At 45.4% G+C, this 17,186-nt stretch overlaps 1 pseudogene; it reads left to right on the plus strand.

The window, feature by feature from the left end:
* LOC139550440 (protein SGT1 homolog) overlaps positions 1 to 17,186 on the plus strand; it is a 50,270-nt pseudogene that overhangs the window by 4,302 nt on the left and 28,782 nt on the right.

The following is a 17,186-nucleotide window of genomic DNA, read 5'->3' on the forward strand; positions in this document are numbered from 1 at the left end:
TAGGATATTTGTACATCTGGCACCTTCAGCATTCAGATGCTTGTAAAATGACTTTTGACAATGTCAAATCATAGGTTGTCACTCAGCTAATGAAGCCTATGTATTTTGCTGGGTCATTGTTAACAAATGTAGAAAATGTTTTTTTACTGGAGTTGTGTAGCCTACCAGAGTGGAACGCAACTCGCATCCAACTGCTGATTGGGGTTTTTAATCATTCAGATTGTATTTAGAGTCACCATAAGAAATAGTTTTGCTACTTTTGTTTTAAACAGTCAGTGTAATTGGTCATTTTTACATGAACAGAATATATAAGACCAATCATTTCTTGTTAGGGAGAGCTCCTGTAAAATTACAAACAGTCTAAACCATTCGCTTTCAAGACAGGTAAAATCCATAGCTGCTTTATGTTAATTGGCTAAATGCCAAGCTATTGACGTAGTACTAGTTCAAAACATTTTCAATCTGCAAAAATGACAAGTTAATCAGTGGGTGATGGTGGTTTCAGATTTTTAAAAGTTGGGACAAAAAGCATACATTTCCCCATCCCTAATCTGATAGTTGGGTGGTAGATGCTCAGTCTACCCAATTGCTCAGCTCAGGTGGCTACACACACCATTGACACACACGATACAGGAACAACACTTTTTAGTTTGTGTGTATCGGAGACCATGCATTTAGATGCATATCGAGTCGTTCATGAAAGGAGAGCTACACATCCCTAATAGTAACAGCTCTTGACCTCTGATTGGAATATTAACTGTATCGGATGCGCCTTCCATTCTGGTCAAATGTACAGAAGTGTAAGTGGCTGTGTGTAGATTCTGCCTGCAGTAGTTTTGTTCCAACTGGGTGAGATTGTCTGAACACTGTGTTCTCCTTTCGGCTCCACAGGTTCAGATGACACTTTCCGAACGTGGCTCAAACGCTGTGATGATGACGAGTAAGTAGGATCTGTTCTCTTAGCTCAACAACCATCTAAACCCTAGCCACAGGCCCATCTCCCACCTCTATCTGAATTCTAACACTGTACTAACTAACTCTTCATTAGAGAAGCTGTGTGTGTCTGTTGTTGTCGTCTCAAAGGGTTTAAACTGAACCTGTTTGGATCACAATAATGTACAGTGTATCTGTCTGGGGTGGTGGGTGGGGGAGAGGTGCCTTGCCTCAGATCAATCCCAGTAAACATCCACACAGTTACACACACACACATCCATGGGGTGTTGGGCTCGCGTTCAAAACAGCCATGTGACCCCCCTCCCATCCATAACAAAATATACATACATACATACACACACACACACACGGATAATACGTCTTCGAACAGATTAAAAACTACACTAATTCAATGCACACACACACACCTCAGTCGTCTGTTGCCATGAGCTGGCCTTACCCTGTGAGTTACCTCCCGTCTCTTTCATGTGTATAGTGACAGTGCCAGGCGCTTCTGTTTGACTCCCCCACACATCAAAATGTGGTGTGCACATGATGATATCACTCACAAACGCCTCCCTCTGCCTCCTCTCTCTCTAATGAAAGCGGTGAATATTATAACAGACATAACTGGTAAATACATTGGGGTTTTAATAGGTGTAGATGGACTGGCAAACAAACTGCCTCTGCGATGTCAGGGAGGTGTGTGTCTGGCGCGTGTTTGCGTGTTCCTCTGTTCGGTTAATGTATGAGTAATGGAAAACTGTTTGACTGTAACATTCTGTTTCCTGTCCCTTGCAGCGGCGAATCAGAACGGAAACAAGAATAAGTTGAGTGCTAACCAATTACACCGTATCATCACAGCTAGCTAGCTGCAACCGAGTGGCTACTACTGGCTAACACCTCTGTCCCGAAGCAAGCACCAGTTAGCCTTGAGCTAGCCTCGAGCTAGGCCCATCTGCCGGCTAGCCGAAGAGGTCTACCAGCGAATTCTTGGGCTACAATACCTCTTTTGCCAATTGGACTGGACCTTTTTTTTTTGCCGACACAGAGCCCTGCCAATCCATCACAACTGGTCTAAATCAGCTACAAGCTAATTTAGCAATTTTTTTGCCGCTGCTAGTAGCTTTTACCTTCTGCACAGACACCAGCCCTGTTATTAGCCTGGATATTACTCACCAATTTACCAGCATCGGACTGTCTCTCGACAACAACGCCGGATTCCTGCCGTAATCCCTGAGCCACTACTTCTGATCCTCACAGCTAGCTTGCAGCTAGCGCCACTGCCACGAAGCTAGCACCAGTTAGCAAACACAATTCTACAATTCACAACCTCTCTTTCGCCATCCGGCTTGGATTCTCTGTCGACACGACCACGTCTGAGCAGACCACCCCCCGGGCTACTAACTTTAAACGCCGCGTGCTAGCTTAGTGGAGGCCTCCCTGCTCCATCTACGGCTGCCCCCTGGACACTATGATCACTTGGCTACATAGCTGATGCATGCTTGACTGTCCATTAATTCACGGTACTCCATTCTGTTTATTTGTGTTTTATCTGTCGGCTCTGCTTTAACTCAGGATCTGTGTGTAGTTAATCCGACCCTCTCTGCCGAGTCGTCGCCATTTTTACCTGTTGTTGCTGTGTTAGACTAGCACCCTGTTATTGCTGCTGTTATCTTACCTGTTGTTTTAGCTAGCTCTCCCAATCAAGACCTGCAATCACTTTATGCCTTATTGTATGTCTCTCTCATATATCAATATGCCTTGCATACTATTGTTCAGGCTAGTTATCATTATCATTGTTTTGGTTTGCAATGGACCCTGTAGTTCCACTCTCCGTACCTCTGTTACCTCCTTTGTCCCACCCCCCACACATGCGGTGACCTCACCCATTGAGACCAGCATGTCCAGAGACACAACCTCTCTTATCATCACCCAGTGCCTGGGCTTGCCTCCGCTGTACCCGCGCCCCTCCATACCCCTGTCTGCACATTATGCCCAGAATCTATTCTACCACGCCCATAAATCTGCTCCTTTTATTCTTTGTCCCCAACGCTCTAGGCGACCAGTTTTGATAGCCTTTAGCCGCACCCTCATCCTACTACTCCTCTGTTCCTCGGGTGATGTGGAGGTAAACCCAGGCCCTGCATGTCCCCAGTCACCCTCATTTGTTGACTTCTGTGATCGAAAAAGCCTTGGCCTCATGCATGTCAACATCAGAAGCCTCCTCCCTAAGTTTGCCTTACTCACCGCTTTAGCACACTCTGCCAACCCTGATGTCCTTGCCGTGTCCGAATCCTGGCTTAGGAAGGCCACCAAAAATTCTGAGATTTCCATACCCAACTATAACACTTTCCGTCAAGATAGAACTGCCAAAGGGGGAGGAGTTGCAATCTACTGCAGAGATAGCCTGCAAAGTTCTGTCATACTTTCCAGGTCTATGCCCAAACAGTTCGAACTTCTAATTTTAAAAATTAATCTCTCCAGAAATAAGTCTCTCACTGTTGCCGCCTGCTACCGACCCCCCTCAGCTCCCAGCTGTGCCCTGGACACCATCTGTGAATTGATCGCTCCCCATCTAGCTTCAGAGTTTGTTCTGTTAGGTGACCTAAACTGGGATATGCTTAACACCCCGGCAGTCCTACAATCCAAGCTTGATGCCCTCAATCTCACACAAATCATCAAGGAACCCACCAGGTACAACCCTAAATCCGTAAACATGGGCACCCTAATAGACATTATCCTGACCAACCTGCCCTCCAAATACACCTCTGCTGTCTTCAATCAAGATTTCAGCGATCACTGCCTCATTGCCTGTATCCGCCACGGGTCCGCGGTCAAACGACCACCCCTCATCACTGTCAAACGCTCCCTAAAACACTTCTGCGAGCAGGCCTTTCTAATCGACCTGGCCCGGGTACCCTGGAAGGATATTGACCTCATCCCGTCAGTTGAGGATGCCTGGTCATTCTTTAAATGTTACTTCCTCACCATATTAGACAAGCATGCTCCGTTCAAAAAATGCAGAACCAAGAACAGATATAGCCCTTGGTTCACTCCAGACCTGACTGCCCTCGACCAGCACAAAAACATCCTGTGGCGAACTGCAATAGCATCGAAGAGCCCCCGCGATATGCAACTGTTCAGGGAAGTCAGGAACCAATACACGCAGTCAGTCAGGAAAGCAAAGGCCAGCTTTTTCAAGCAGAAATTTGCATCCTGTAGCTCTAACTCCAAAAAGTTCTGGGATACTGTAAAGTCCATGGAGAACAAGAGCACCTCCTCCCAGCTGCCCACTGCACTGAGGCTAGGTAACACGGTCACCACCGATAAATCCGTGATAATCGAAGACTTCAACAAGCATTTCTCAATGGCTGGCCATGCCTTCCTCCTGGCGACTCCAACCTTGGCCAACAGCCCCGCCCCCCCGCTGCTACTCGCCCAAGCCTCCCCAGCTTCTCCTTTACCCAAATCCAGATAGCAGATGTTCTGAAAGAGCTGAAAAACCTGGACCCATACAAATCAGCTGGGCTTGACAATCTGGACCCCCTATTTCTGAAACTGTCCGCCGCCATTGTCGCACCCCCTATCACCAGCCTGTTCAACCTCTCCTTCGTATCATCTGAGATCCCCAAGGATTGGAAAGCTGCCGCGGTCATCCCCCTCTTCAAAGGGGGAGACACCCTGGACCCAAACTGTTACAGACCTATATCCATCCTGCCCTGCCTATCTAAGGTCTTCGAAAGCCAAGTCAACAAACAGATCACTGACCATCTCGAATCCCACCGTACCTTCTCCGCTGTGCAATCCGGTTTCTGAGCCGGTCATGGGTGCACCTCAGCCACGCTCAAGGTACTAAACGATATCATAACCGCCATCGATAAAAGACATTACTGTGCAGCCGTCTTCATCGACCTGGCCAAGGCTTTCGACTCTGTCAATCACCATATTCTTATCGGCAGACTCAGTAGCCTCGGTTTTTCTAATGACTGCCTTGCCTGGTTCACCAACTACTTTGCAGACAGAAATCAGTGTGTCAAATCGGAGGGCATGTTGTCCGGTCCTCTGGCAGTCTCTATGGGGGTACCACAGGGTTCAATTCTCGGGCCGACTCTTTTCTCTGTATACATCAATGATGTTGCTCTTGCTGCGGGCGATTCCCTGATCCACCTCTACGCAGACGACACCATTCTATATACTTCCGGCCCTTCCTTGGACACTGTGCTATCTAACCTCCAAACGAGCTTCAATGCCATACAACACTCCTTCCGTGGCCTCCAACTGCTCTTAAACGCTAGTAAAACCAAATGCATGCTTTTCAACCGTTCGCTGCCTGCACCCGCACGCCCGACTAGCATCACCACCCTGGACGGTTCCGACCTAGAATATGTGGACATCTATAAGTACCTAGGTGTCTGGCTAGACTGCAAACTCTCCTTCCAGACTCATATCAAACATCTCCAATCCAAAATCAAATCAAGAATCGGCTTTCTATTCCGCAACAAAGCCTCCTTCACTCACGCCGCCAAACTTACCCTAGTAAAACTGACTATCCTACCGATCCTCGACTTTGGCGATGTCATCTACAAAATAGCTTCCAATACTCTACTCAGCAAACTGGATGCAGTTTATCACAGTGCCATTCGTTTTGTTACTAAAGCACCTTATACGACCCACCACTGCGACCTGTATGCCCTAGTCGGCTGGCCCTCGCTACATGTTCGTCGTCAGACCCACTGGCTCCAGGTCATCTACAAGGCTATGCTAGGTAAAGTGCCGCCTTATCTCAGTTCACTGGTCACGATGGCTACACCCACCCGCAACACGCGCTCCAGCAGGTGTATCTCACTGATCATCCCTAAAGCCAAAACCTCATTTGGACGCCTTTCCTTCCAGTTCTCTGCTGCCTGCGACTGGAACGAATTGCAAAAATCTCTGAAGTTGGAGACTTTTATCTCCCTCAACAACTTTAAAAATCTGCTATCCGAGCAGCTAACCGATCGCTGCAGCTGTACATAGTCCATCTGTAAACTACCCACCCAATTTACCTACCTCACCCCCCATACTGCTTTTATTTATTTACTTTTCTGCTCTTTTGCACACCAGTATCTCTTCTTGCACATGATCATCTGATGATTTATCACTCCAGTGTTAATCTGCTAAATTATAATTATTCGATTTATTGCCTACCTCATGCCTTTTGCACACATTGTATATAGATTCTCTTTTTTTTTCTACCATGTTATTGACTTGTTTATTGTTTACTCCATGTGTAACTCTGTGTTGTCTGTTCACACTGCTATGCTTTATCTTGGCCAGGTCGCAGTTGCAAATGAGAACTTGTTCTCAACTAGCCTACCTGGTTAAATAAAGGTGAAATAAATAAATAAAAATAAATAAATAACGGGTCTTCCTACAATTATTCTATCTATCCCTGTACCATGCCTGTATCTATGTAAGTATTGCACCATGCACTTTTAAAGGGCCACAATGGAAATAAGTAATTTACTTTATTGTGCTATCCCAGGTAATTTTGTAATTTTTATTTATGTATATATGTGTATTTTCAAACTGAAATAAATCAACCAACACAAACCTTACGACTGTATACAGGTTTTTCTGGTGTTCAGTTCCACTCTCCGCCTCATGGGGGCACTGTTGTTCCCAACTTTCCAAACCTTACTTATTCTGTTCTAATTGCTAGTGCGAGCACATCCAGTAAGCCCAGTCTCTCTCTCTCCTATTTTTGTTTGTTTTAACTTTCTCTCTTCCTGGGATGCCTGGATGCCACAGCAGACACCACACATCAAGTAAGTATACTTCATGGTTGTATTCCAAATATCACCCTATTCTCTATAGTGCACTACTTTTCTAATAAAATTGTATTTGTCACATGCGCCGAATACAACAGGTGTAGACCTTAGTGAAATGCTTACTTAGAAGCCCTTAACCAACAATAGTTTTAAGAAAAATACCCCCCCCAAAATATTTTACAAATAATTAAAGAGCAGCAGTAAAATAACAATAGCGAGGCTATATATAGGGTAGTGATGCACTGATATGAAATCTTTGGCCAATATGCGATATTTTCCTTGCCAAAAAAAAACAATACCGATATTTTAGGGGCCTTTTAAGCCTTCTAGTACAGTTAGCGTCCCACATATCCCAGAGAAGTTAACGTCCCACAAAAAATTACTATAAAAATCTAACTTTCATGAAATCACACATGACACCAAATTAAAGCTACACTTGTTGTGAATCCAGCCAACATGTCTGATTTCAAAAAGGATTTACGGCGAAAGCACACCTTGCGATTATGTTAGGTCAGTACATAGCCACAGAAAAACGCAGCCATTTTTCCAGCCAAAGAGAGGAGTAACAAAAAGCAGAAATAGAGATAAAATGAATCACTAACCTTTGATGATCTTCATCAGATGACACTCATAGGACTTCATGTTACACAATACATGTATGTTTTGTTCGGTAAAGTTCATATTTATATCCAACAATCTGAGTTTTGGCGGGACGCTACTGTCTCACTTTGCCAAAAGCCAGAGAAAATGCAGAGCGCCAAATTCAAATAAATTACTATAAAATCAAACTTTAATTAAATCACACATGAAAGATACCAAATTAAAGCTACACTGGTTGTGAATCCAGCCAACATGTCAGAATTCAAATAGGCTTTTCGGCTAAAGCAAACGATGCTATTATTTGAGTTAGCACCATAGTAAACAAAGAGAGAAGCATATTTCAACCCTGCAGGCGCGCTGTTTTGTTGTTCATTTGTTTAGTCGTTTCATTCTCATCCAGAATTTCTATGGAACGACGTTTGGGTCTTTGCGTGTCAAAAAAGATACACGTCAAATAACACTTTCATGTGTCAAATAAGCTTGTTGACCAATCAGGACCTGAATACGACTGCACGTCACATAATAATTTAACGCGTTCATACATTTTTTACTTAGTTATTACACATTGATTACACTCACTCGTATTTTATTTGTCACAACGATTCATCGATACGAATACTATGATGCTGGTAAAGTTGTCTCGCACCTACAATGCTGGTCATAAAAAAAGCTGGATGGATGTAAACAATGTTCTTCCCAAAAAACATAGCAATTACGACAATCTGCTAGGTGTCATTTTAGATGTCGTCATCTAAAATAACCCTAATTTAGAAGACAGTTCTTATTTCATCAATGGTGGTCAGACCCATCTATGTGAAGCTAGCCACAATAAGGATTAGCCACAATAGTGGACTTTGCGGTTAGCCTTCAAAATAAAACTATGGCATAATTCTTTTGACGGTGCCGCTGTATCTTTTTGACACGCAAAGACCCAAACGGCGTTCCATAGTATGTATGTCTTGAAGCTAATAGCAGTGACGCTATTACTGTGTAACTCCGGTAGGGAAACATCTGGAAAAAATAGCGCACTTGGTAGTGTATACCAGTGTTCGACGAGTCGGCAAAAGCCAACATCACCCACGACAGAGAACGGTTGATTGTCAAGGACAATGAATTCCATTATCTTGGCTTTAATGGATTTCGCATTTGAGTTGTCTCACTGATATTTTCTTACTCCTTCAAATGACTGCTCGACTTGTTGACTGCTCGATCCACACAGCAGACATTGTGTGCTAGGTTAGGAATGCTATGTAGTGCAACATTTTACATGGCGTCATTACATCATGTACCTACGTTATAGGTATGCATGTCAGCTTTGACATCGGTTTTGCACATCGGCGTTAAACTAGACATCGATACCGATGTTGGCATTTTAAGCTAATATCGTCCGATTCCGAAATCTTCCCTGATATATCGTGCATCCCTAATACAGGGGGTACCGGTTAGTTGTGGTAATATGTACGTGTAGGTAGAGTTATTAAAGTGACTTTGCATAGATAATAACAGAGTAGCAGCAGCGTAAAAGGGGTAGGGGTGGGCAGGCAGGCAATGGAAATAGTCTGGGTAGCCATTTGATTACATGTTCAGGAGCCTTTTGGCTTGGGGATAGAAGCTGTTTAGAAGCCTCTTGGACCTAGACTTGGCACTCCGGTATAGCTTGCCGTGCGGTAGCAGAAGGAACAGTCTATGGTGGCTGGAGGCTTTGACAATTTTTAGGGCCTTCCTTTGACACCGCCTGCTATAGAGGTCCTGGATGGCAGGAAGCTTGGACCCAGTGATGTACTGGGCCGTACGCACTGACCTCTATAGTGCCTTGTGGTCGGAGGCCGAGCAGTTGCCATACCAGGCAGTGATGCATTCCGCCAGGATGCTCTCGATGTTGTAGCTGTAGAACCTTTTGAGGATCTGAGGACCCATGCCAAATCTCTCCAGTCTCCTGAGGGGGAATATGTTTTGTTGTGCTCTCTTCACGACTGTCTTGATGTGCTTGGGCCATGTTAGTTTGTTTGTGATGTGGACATCAAGGAACTTGAAGCTCTCAACCTGCTCCACTACAGCCCTGTCGATGGAATGGGGGAGTGCTCGGTCCTCCTTTTCCTGTAGTCCACAATAATCTCCATTTGTTTTAATCACGTTGAGGGAGAGGTTGTTGTCCTGGCACCACACGGTCAGGTCTCTGACCTCCTCCCTACAGGCCAGTGGTGGGAAATTCCTGTCCTCAAGGGCCTGATTGGTGTCACAGTTTTGCCCCAGCCCCAGCTAACACGCCTGACTCCAATAATCACCTAATCATGATCTTCAGTTTCGAATACAATTTGATTAATCAGCTGTGTTTGCTAGGGATGGAGAAACTGTGACACCAATCAGGCCCTTGAGGACTGGAGTTGCCCACCTCTGCTATAGGCTGTCTCATTGTTGTCGTGATCAGGCCTACCACTGTTGTGTCGTCTACAAACTTAATGATGGTGTTGGGGACGTGCCTGGCCGTGCAGTCATGAGTGAACAGGGAGTACAGGAGGGGGACTAAGCACGCACCCCTGAAGGGCCCCCGTGTTGAGGATCAGTGTGGCGGATGTGTTGTTACCTACTCTCACCACCTGGGGGCGGCCTGTCAGGAAGTCCAGGATCCAGTTGCATAGAGAGGTGATTGGTCCCAGGGTCCTTAACTTAGTGATGAGCTTTGAGGGCACTATGGTGTTGAATGCTGAGCTGTAGTCAATGAATAGCTTTCTCACATAGGTGTTCCTTTTGTCTAGGTGTGAAAGGTCAGTGTGGAGTGCAATAGAGATGGCATCATCTGTGGATCTGTTGAGTCAGTATGCAAATTGAAGTGGGTCTAGGGTTTTTGGGATTATGGTGTTGATGTGAGACATGACCAGCCATTCAAAGCACTTCATGGCTACAGACGTGAGTGCTACGGGTCGGTAGTCATTTAGGCAGGTTACCTTAGCGTTCTTGGGCACAGGGACTATGGTGGTCTGCTTGAAACATGTTGGTATTAGACCCCCCCACCTTCACCCACCCACGCACGGTTGAGCTAATGTGATTAGCATGAGTTTAAGTAACAAGAACATTTCCCAGGACATAGACATTAACAAGAATTTAAGCTAACTGCACTGTCCAATTTACAGTAGCTATTGCAGTGAAAGAATACCATGCTATTGTTTGAGGAGAGTGCACAGTTATGAACTTGTAAATGTATCAATAAACCAATTAGGCAAATTTGGGCAGACTTTGTAGAACATTTTGAACAGAAATGCAATGGTTCATTGTTTCAGTCTAAAACTTTGCACATACACTGCTGCCATCTTGTGGGCAAAATCTAAGTTGCACCTAAACTGAAATAATACATTTTGGCTTTTCTCTTGCATTTCAAAGATGATGGAGAGGGGGAAAAAACGCATATTATTTTTTTGTGTTGTCTTTTACCATATCTAATGTGTTATAATCTTCTACATTAATTTCACATTTCCACAAACTTCAGTGTTTTCCTTCAAATGATATCAAGAATATGCATATCCTTGCTTCAGGTCCTGAGCTACAGGCAGTTAGATTTGGGTATGTCATTTTTAGGCAAAAAAAATAAATAAAAAAGGGTCAGATCCTTAAGTTTTTAATGTTTTACATCATCTGCGGGAAGCGTGATTACACAGTCGTCTGGAACAGCTGATGATCTCATGCATGTTTCAGTGTTACTTGCCTCAAAGCGAGTATAGGAGTTATTTAGCTCTTCTGGTAGGCTCGTGTCACTGGGCAGCTCTCGGCTGTGCTTCCCTTTGTAATCTGCAAGCCCTGCTACATCCAGGTGTCGGAGCCGATGTACTACGATTTGATCTTAGTCCTGTATTGATGCTTTGCCTGTTTGATTGTTCGTCGGAGGGCATAGCCGGATTTCTTATTAGCTTCCGGGTTAGAGTCACGCTCCTTGAAAGCGGCAGCTCTACCCTTTAGCTCAAATCAAATATATTTATAAAGCCCTTCTTACATCAGCATATATCTCAAAGTGCTGCACAGAAACCCAGCCTAAAACTCCAAACAGCAAGCAATGCAGGTGTAGAAGCATGGTGGCTAGGGAAAAACTCCCTAGAAAGGCCAAAACCTAGGAAGAAACCTAGAGAGGAAACAGGCTATGAGGGGTGGCCAGTCCTCTTCTGGCTGTGCCGGGTGGAGGTTATAACAGAACATGGCCACGATGTTCAAATGTTCATAAATGACTAGCGTGGTCAAATAATAATAATCACAGTAGTTGTCGAGGGTGCAACATGTCAGCACCTCAGGAGTAAGTGTCAGTTGGCTTTTCATAGCCTATCATTGAGAGTATCTCTACCGCTCCTGCTGTCTCTATAGAGTTGAAAACAGCAGGTCTGGAACAGGTAGCACGTCCGGTGAACAGGTCAGGGTTCCATAGCCGCAGGCAGAACAGTTGAAACTGGAGCAGCAGAACAGTTGAAACTGGAGCAGCAGCACGGCCAGGTGACTGGGAACAGCAAGGAGTCATCATGCCAGGTAGTCCTGAGGCATGGTCCTAGGGCTCAGGTCCTCCGAAAGAGAGAATTAGAGAGAGCATACTTAAATTCACACATGACACCGGATAAGACAGGAGAAGTACTCCAGATATAACAGACTGACCCTAGCCCCCCGACACAAACTACTGCAGCATAAATACTGGAGGCTGAGACGGTAGGGGTCAGGAGACACTGTGGCCCCATCCGATGATACCCCCGGACAGGGCCAAACAGGCAGGATATAACCCCACCCACTTTGCCAAAGCACAGCCCCCACACCACTAGAGGGATATCTTCAACCACCAACTTATCATCCTGAGACAAGGCCGAGTATAGCCCACAAAGATCTCCGCCACGGCACAACCCAAGGGGGGCGCCAACCCAGACAGGATTATTCATGTCGTCGTTCAGCCACGACTCAGTGAAACATAAGATATTACAGTTTTTAATGTCCCATTGGTAGGATATACGTGATTGAAGTTTTGGCCAGAGCCCTATGGTGCCTGGTCAAAAGTAGTGCACTACATAGGGAATAGGGACCATTTGGGACTCATTATATATGCAGGCAGGTAGTATAACTTGATCTTGTGTGTGTGTGTGTACTTCCCCAGACACGACTGGTACCAGACAGACTCCCAGGTCATCGTCACCATCATGGTGAAAAATGCTCCCAAGGATGGTGTTATCGTTAATTTCAACAACAGACAGGTACACACACACATAGTCACACACAAATATAAACAAGCACGCGACACACACAATTCTGTCAGATAAACTCAGCAAAAAAAGAAATGTCCCTTTTCAGGACCCTGTCTTTCAAAGATAATTCGTAAAAATCCCAAACTTCAGATCTTCATTGTAAAGGGTTAAAACACTGTTTCCCATGCTTGTTCAATGACCCATAAACAATTAATGAACATGCACCTGTGGTTGAAATCCCGTTAACTTGATCGACTTGACAACAGCCAGTGAAAGTGCAGGGCGCCAAATTCAAACAGAAATCTCATAATTCAAATTCCTCAAACATACAAGTATTATACACCATTTTAAAGATAAACTTCAAATCAAATCAAATTTTATTAGTCACATACACATGGTTAGCAGATGTTAATGCGAGTGTAGCGAAATGCTTGTGCTTCTAGTTCCGACAATGCAGTAATAACCAACAAGTAATCTAACCTAACAATTCCACAACTACTACCTTACACACACACACAAGTGTAAAGGGATAAAGAATATGTACATAAAGATATATGAATGAGTGGTGGTACAGAACGGCATGGCAGATGCAGTAGATGGTATAGAGTACGGTATATACATATGAGATGAGTACTGTAGGGTATGTAAACATAAAGTGGCATAGTTTAAAGTGGCTAGTGGTACATGTATTACATAAAGATGGCAAGATGCAGTAGATGATATAGAGTACAGTATATACATATGAGATGGGTAATGTAGGGTATGTAAACATTATATTAAGTGGCATTGTTTAAAGTGGCTAGTGGTACATTTTTACATAATTTCCATCAATTCCCATTTTTAAAGTGGCTGGAGTTGAGTCAGTATGTTGGCAGCGGCCGCTAAATGTTAGTGGTGGCTGTTTAACAGTCTGATGGCCTTGAGATAGAAGCTGTTTTTCAGTCTCTCGGTCCCTGCTTTGATGCACATGTACTGACCTCGCCTTCTGGATGATAGCAGGGTGAACAGGCAGTGGCTTGGGTGGTTGTTGTCCTTGATGATCTTTATGGCCTTCCTGTGACATCGGGTGGTGTAGGTGTCCTGGAGGGCAGGTAGTTTGCCCCCGGTGATGCGTTCTGCAGACCTCACTACCCTCTGGAGAGCCTTACGGTTGTGGGCGGAGCAGTTGCCGTACCAGGCGGTGATACAGCCCGACAGGATGCTCTCGATTGTGCATCTGTAGAAGTTTGTGAGTGCTTTTGGTGACAAGCCGAATTTCTTCAGCCTCCTGAGGTTGAAGAGGCGCTGCTGCGCCTTCTTCACAACGCTGTCTGTGTGGGTGGACCAATTCAGTTTGTCCGTGATGTGTACACCGAGGAACTTAAAACTTTCCACCTTCTCCACTACTGACCCGTCGATGTGGATAGGGGGGTGCTCCCTCTGCTGTTTCCTGAAGTCCACAATCATCTCCTTTGTTTTGTTGACGTTGAGTGTGAGGTTATTTTCCTGACACCACACTCCGAGGGCCCTCACCTCCTCCCTGTAGGCCGTCTCGTCGTTGTTGGTAATCAAGCCTACCACTGTAGTGTCATCCGCAAACTTGATGATTGAGTTGGAGGCGTGCATGGCCACGCAGTCGTGGGTGAACAGGGAGTACAGGAGAGGGCTCAGAACGCACCCTTGTGGGGCCCCAGTGTTGAGGATCAGCGGGGTGGAGATGTTGTTACCTACCCTCACCACCTGGGGGCGGCCCGTCAGGAAGTCCAGGACCCAGTTGCACAGGGCGGGGTCGAGACCCAGGGTCTCGAGCTTGATGACGAGTTTGGAGGGTACTATGGTGTTAAATGCTGAGCTGTAATCGATGAACAGCATTCTCACATGGGTATTCCTCTTGTCCAGATGGGTTAGGGCAGTGTGCAGTGTGGTTGCGATTGCGTCGTCTGTGGACCTATTGGGTCGGTAAGCAAATTGGAGTGGGTCTAGGGTGTCCGGTAGGGTGGAGGTGATATGGTCCTTGACTAGTCTCTCAAAGCACTTCATGATGACGGAAGTGAGTGCTACGGGGCGGTAGTCGTTTAGCTCAGTTACCTTAGCTTTCTTGGGAACAGGAACAATGGTGGCCCTCTTGAAGCATGTGGGAACAGCAGACTGGGATAAGGATTGATTGAATATGTCCGTAAACACACCAGCCAGCTGGTCTGCGCATGCTCTGAGGACGCGGCTGGGAATGCCGTCTGGGCCTGCAGCCTTGCGAGGGTTAACACGTTTAAATGTTTTACTCACCTCGGCTGCAGTGAAGGAGAGCCCGCAGGTTTTGGTAGGGGGCCGTGTCAGTGGCACTGTATTGTCCTCAAAGCGGGCAAAAAAGTTGTTTAGCCTGTCTGGGAGCAAGACATCCTGGTCCGCGACGGGGCTGGTTTTCTTTTTGTAATCCGTGATTGACTGTAGACCCTGCCACATACCTCTTGTGTCTGAGCTGTTGAATTGCGACTCGATTTTGTCTCTGTACTGGGACTTAGCCTGTTTGATTGCCTTGCGGAGAGAATAGCTACACTGTTTGTATTCGGTCATGCTTCCGGTCACCTTGCCCTGGTTAAAAGCAGTGGTTCGCGCTTTCAGTTTCACGCGAATGCTGCCGTCAATCCACGGTTTCTGGTTTGGGAATGTTTTAATCGTTGCTGTGGGTACGACATCGTCAATGCACTTCCTAATGAACTCGCTCACCGAATCAGCATATTCGTCAATATTGTTGTTGGACGCGATGCGGAACATATTCCAATCCGCGTGATCGAAGCAGTCTTGAAGCGTGGATTCAGATTGGTCGGACCAGCGTTGAACAGACCTGAGCGCGGGAGCTTGTTGTTTGAGTTTCTGTTTGTAGGCTGGAATCAACAAAATGGAGTCGTGGTCAGCTTTTCCGAAAGGGGGGCGGGGGAGGGCCTTATATGCGTCGCGGAAATTAGTATAACAATGATCTAGGGTTTTTCCAGCCCTGGTAGCACAATCGATATGCTGATAGAATTTAGGGAGTTTTGTTTTTAGATTAGCCTTGTTAAAATCCCCAGCTACGATGAATGCAGCCTCAGGGTGTGTGGTTTCCAGTTTACAAAGAGTCAGATAAAGTTCGTTCAGGGCCATCGATGTGTCTGCTTGGGGGGGAATATATACGGCTGTGATTATGATTGAAGAGAATTCCCTTGGTAGATAATGCGGTCGACATTTGATTGTGAGGAGTTCTAGATCAGGTGAACAGAATGACTTGAGTTCCTGTGTGTTGTTATGATGATCACACCACTTCTCGTTAATCATAAGGCATACCCCCCCGCCCCTCTTCTTACCGGAAAGATGTTTGTTTCTGTCGGCGCGATGCATGAAGAAACCAGCTGGCTGCACCGACTCCGTTAGCGTCCCTTGAGTTAGCCATGTTTCCGTGAAGCAGAGCACGTTGCAATCCCTGATGTCTCTCTGGAATGCTACCCGTGCTCGGATTTCATCAACCTTATTGTCAAGAGACTGGACATTGGCGAGTAGTATGCTAGGGAGTGGAGCGCGATGTGCCCGTCTCCGAAGCCTGACCACGAGACCGCCTCGTTTGCCCCTTTTTCGGCGTCGCACAGGGTCGCCGGCTGGGATCAGATCCATTGTATTGGGTGGAAGGCAAAACACTGGATCCGTTTCGGGAAAGTCATATTCCTGGTAGGAACGATGATGAGTTGACGTTAATCGTATATTCAGTAGTTCCTCCCGACTGTATGTAATGAAACCTAAGATTACCTGGGGTACCGATGTAAGAAATAACACATAAAAAAACAAAATACTGCATATTTTCCAAGGAACGCGAAGCGAGGCGGCCATCTCTTTTCGGCGCCGGAAGTTCCTTGTTGTTAATCCCACCACAGTGTCCGATTTCAAAAAAGCTTTACGATGAAAGCATACCATGCGATTATGTTAGGTCAGCACCTAGTCACAGAAAAACACAGCCATTTTTCCAGCCAAAGAGAGGAGTCACAAAAAGCAGAAAAAGAGATAAGATTAATCACTAACCTTTGATCTTCATCAGATGACACTCATAGGACTTCATGTTACACAATACATGTATGTTTTGTTCGATAAAGTTCATATTTAAATCCAAAAATCTCTGTTTACATTGACGCGTTATGTTCAGGAATGTTTTGCTTCTAAAACATCCGGTGATTTTGCAGAGAGCCACATCAATTTACAGAAATACTCATAATAAACATTGATAAAAGATACAAGTGTTATGCATGGAATTATAGATAAACTTCTCCCTTAATGTGTGGAGATTCTGTGTCAGATTTCAAAAAAGCTTTGCGGAAAAAGCACACCATGCAATAATCTGAGTACAGCGCACAGACCAAAACAAGCCATACAGATACCCGCCATGTTGTGGAGTCAACAGAAGTCAGAAATAGCATGATAAATATTCACTTACCTTTTGAAGATCTTCAGCAGAATGCACTCCCAGGAATCCCAGTTCCACAATAAATGTCTTTAGAACCTTGTTCCAGGCTTCTACTGTGAAAGGGGAGAGAATAAGAGCTGATTGAGTCAGGTGTCTGGCAGAATGCCATGAGCTCAGTCTCGCGCGCACCCGTGAGAGTTAGCTGCGAACAAAAAAGGAGGTATTTGGACATAA

Source organism: Salvelinus alpinus, chromosome 23 (assembly GCF_045679555.1).
Source record: "Salvelinus alpinus chromosome 23, SLU_Salpinus.1, whole genome shotgun sequence".
Taxonomy (NCBI): Eukaryota; Metazoa; Chordata; class Actinopteri; order Salmoniformes; family Salmonidae; genus Salvelinus; species Salvelinus alpinus.